Source organism: Muscardinus avellanarius (assembly GCF_963383645.1).
Source record: "Muscardinus avellanarius genome assembly, chromosome: 3".
Taxonomy (NCBI): domain Eukaryota; kingdom Metazoa; phylum Chordata; class Mammalia; order Rodentia; family Gliridae; genus Muscardinus; species Muscardinus avellanarius.
In genome coordinates this window covers 1513166-1517190 of record NC_137788.1, presented here as the reverse complement: position 1 = coordinate 1517190, position 4025 = coordinate 1513166, and positions in this window count along the sequence as shown.

Sequence of the window (4025 nt, the reverse complement as noted above, 5' to 3'; positions counted from 1 at the left end):
GCCTGTGGCCAGGTGGCTGGAAGCCGAATGTTCCGTAGTCAAACCCTCCTGGCCCCGATCCGCAGCTGGGGCCTCAGGAGCCAGCCACGGGCACTGGGAAAGCCCCTCCCTCCCTCCCTGAAAGCCAGGACCCTCTGAGCTGGCCCGCTCTCCAGGACGCTCCTGCCTGGGGGACCCCATCCCCTCTGCCCAAACAGGCAGCCTCTGCCAGTGCCGGGACCCAACCCTGTGACCTGCTCGCTCCCACAGAGGCGCCAAGCCCGGGGACACAGAGGATGCTCCCAGTGAGGCACGGGAGCAGCAGGCGGGCGGCGCGGGCCCGCAGGGACGCTCCTCCACGTGCATTATTGATCAAGGGATGGAACAGGAGCCCCAGGGAACAGGAGACTGTGCCAGGTGCGACTCCCGCCCCTTCCCGGGCTGCCTGGCCCAAGAGGCTGAGCTCCCTCCCGGGATGGTCCAGGCTTCCCCTGGACCCGGGCTCCGGAGGACAGTGCTCTTCCCTGCCCACGTGCAGGCCTGCGTCCCTTGCTCACTGCTGGAGGCTGGAATTTCCTCTGCAGCGCAAGGCCCCCAGCTCTGGACCTCCCAAGGCCCCTGGATGCTGCCACCAGGTAAACGCCCCTGGGCCTGGGTGGCTCCCTGGGCTGAGGGCACAGAGCCTTGGGGGACTCGGAGCCCCAGCAGCCAGGGAGGCTGTGGGTGGGCCCAGGCAGGCTGAGCACTGGGGCGCGTGGGAAGGAGGTGCACTGGTGGACGGGGGACAGGAGCCAACCAGGAGAGATGGCAGGCGCCGCACCGGGCTCCTGGGTCAGCTGGGGGAGAAGGAAGGCCTGAGGAGGCCCAAGGTCGCCCTCAGGGGGCGGAGGCTGCAGTCCTATGCGGTTCTCCTTCCTGACGAGGGCTGGTTTAGACAGAATGAGTCTGTGCCCGGGTGTATCGCCATGGAAGAGGGGATGGAGGCGTGCACTTGCCCGTAGGAAGCTCCTGGGGGGACCCCGTGGCAGAAGGGAGCCCAGGCCCCGGGCTGGGTGGACGCGCCTCCTGTCCTGGTGGGCCGTGGGTGGGAGTGTGCAGAGCCCGATCAGCTGCCCGTGGGGTTGTAGGCCTGGCTGGAGTCTGAGCTGCTGGGCCTCACAGGGCCACACCAGGGCTGGCAAAAGCAGGACTGGCCTGGGACCCACTGCCCGGTTGCGGTGCCCAGCGCTGGGATCCGGCTCGGTCTTCAGGGCGCTGAGCGACTGGATGGGCCGGGGTGCCCACTGCTCAGCGGGCGAGAGAGAAGCGCCATTTTAGGAGGGTGGTGTGTGCTCTGGGTTCTTCTGGCCCATCCCTCTCTGAGAGACACTGAGGGCAGAGAAGGGGCTGTAAGGAGCCCAGGGCTCACAGTGGAGAGCGGAGAACAGCCGAGACGGCCTGGGGCCTGAGCAGAGGAGCAGGCCAGGTGTCAGAAGCACCCCCAGTCCTTGTCCTCCGGGGGGCAGAGTAGACTCCTCCCGGCCCCTAGCTCTGCGGGTGTGAGTGGTGGTGTGATCCCTGAGAGCCTCACCGTGAAACATGCCTCCCCTGCAGCTGTGGCGAGCCGTGGCCTCCCCGGAATGTCTTCTCACAGCTTCGTGGGGTTTTTTTGTTGTTTTGTTGTTTGGGGTTTTTTTTCCAGTACTAGGGATTGAACCCAGGGCATTCTACCTCCTAGCTACACCCCCAGCCCTTTTTTTTTTTTTTTTTTTTTTTTTTTTTTTTTTTTTTGCAGTACTGGGGATGGAATCCAGGGGCATCCTACCTCTGAGCTACACCCCTAACCCTACTTTTTATTCCATATTTTGAAACAGGGTCTCACTGAGTTGCAAAGCGCCTCACTAAGTAGCTGAGGCTGTCCTCGAACCGCGATCCTCCTGTCTCAGCCTCCCGAATGCTGGGATTACAACCATGTGCCACCATACCCGGCTCCCCTATTTCATTCTTTATTTTGAAATAGGGTCTCACTAAGTGTGGAGGGCCTCGCTAAGTAGCTGAGGCTGGCCACAAACCTGAGCTCCTCCTGTGTCGCTTCCCAAGTACTAGGATTGTAAGTGTGCACCACCACACCCGACTTCCTCTCACAGTTTTAAAAGCACAGCACAGAATGGGCACGCTTTCAATCTCCTCCAGCTGGGCTGATGGAGGCAGACATGGGGGAACTCTCTCCAGTGACAGAGACTAAAGCGTTTGAATCCACACAGGGAAGTCTGCTCGCGGCCTGGGTCCCGAAACCCCACGGCCATGGCCCTGGGCCTCCCCACCCCACTCCGGCCACTAGCAGAACCCGAAATCAGGGCACGGTGTAGAAGGGGCATGGAGCAGGTACCGGGGCCTACCTGCCCAGGTGCGGGGCTGCCCACCACAGCCTGCGAGGACCCGCCTTCTAGAAGGTGCCTGCGGGGCCCAGCCCCGCACCTGGGCAGAGGCGCAGGGCTAATGTGACTGCCACCTCTGCGCCCCAGGCCCTTCCCCCAGCCCGTGCGACAGCCCCCTCCATTAACGCTCCCGCCTAATGAGTGTAATTAAAATGAAAGTAATCAAAGCAAAGTAATGGGAAATCTCTTCATAAACTGTCACCTCTACATTAATGGCACCACGCAGGGCCTTGGTGAGCGGGGAGGAGCTGGAGCAGGGTGCGACAGGGAGGCGCCCCCCGCGCCCACAGACTCGGCCCAAACGCCCCCGCTGCTGCCCTCCAGCCCCTGCCCCAGGGCAAGTGGGCCACATCCCAGGAGGCCTGGCCACTGAGACCCAGAGGTTAGCAGCCACCCCCAGGGCCTGACTCCCCCAGCAGGCTCCCTGAGCCCCCAGAAGAGCCAGCGCTGGCCGGGAACCTGGGTACCTGGGCACCTGGAATTGGGAGGGGCCCTGCCCAAAGCAGATCTTCTCTTCAAGGGCAGGAAGCTGGTCTCCCCTGCCCAGCAACTCCACGGGGCAGCTGCCTGTGCCCTGGGCTCGCTTCTCAGAGCTGAGCCTCCACTCGGCTCCCTGCTCCAGAGGTGAGGGTGGGGTCCTCAAATAGCGCCCTGTGCTGGGCCGTTCCTAATCTAAGTCCTGACACCCGGGCATCCAAACGGAGGAGGGCAGGGCTGCCAGGGTCGGGGAAGGGAGACGCAGGGAAACAGGCTGTGGGCAGAAAAGGGTTGATCCCAACCGTCCAGCTCAGGAAGCTGCCTGTGGGCACAGGAGCCAGCTGGGAAGCACAGGGCCCGGGTGCACTGGGGCCTCAAGGAGAAAGGAGCAGGGGGTCGGGAGGTCCCCTGGCAGCAAAGGCAGAGTTCTAGGGTACAAACAGCCTTGGATGCGCTGGACAGGGTCAGCCCGGATGTGGGCACCTCTCTGGCACCCAGAGGGCCCACACGCTCTGAGCCCCATGGATTCAGGGTCCTTTGCCCTGAAGTGCCCCGGGGAACCTGGCCCTGCAAGTGCTTTCTCTCCCCTCCCGGCCCCTGGGCTCAGGGAGAAGTGTGCCTGCAGGCTGGACAGGTGGAGACAGTCATCCTGGACTCAGCCGGTCACAGGGGGCGCTGCTGAGCAGCAAAGCAACCCCAGGGTGTTGATGCTCTCCCCGGCAACCTGGAGGATCTGCCATCCCAGCCTGGCTGCCCACACACAGCCAGAGCCCACTGCGGGAGCCGGGTGTGTCCAGAGCCTTGGGGTCAGCACGGCCAGCTGCTCCTCCAGCACAGATCCAGCACAGCCCAAAGCCACCGACAACCGCGGGTGTGTCTGGGTGTGAGCGCCAGGTCTGCGTGAGCCGGGGAGAGTCTGTTGGGGTACTTGTGTGTGGGCTCTTGGGGGTGGGGGCAGACAGGGTCCTGAGTCACTAGTCCTTCAGATAAAAAGACTGGAGGCTCAGGTGGCGATGGGGCTGCTCTGAGCTGCTCTGAGCTAGGCATAGGCGGCCGGAGAGCTGATGGACAGGCCACCGCTTGGACACTAACCCCCATCTCCTCCAACAGGGGCCTGCGAAGATTGGCCCTGAGCTATCGGGGCCCGTGGCC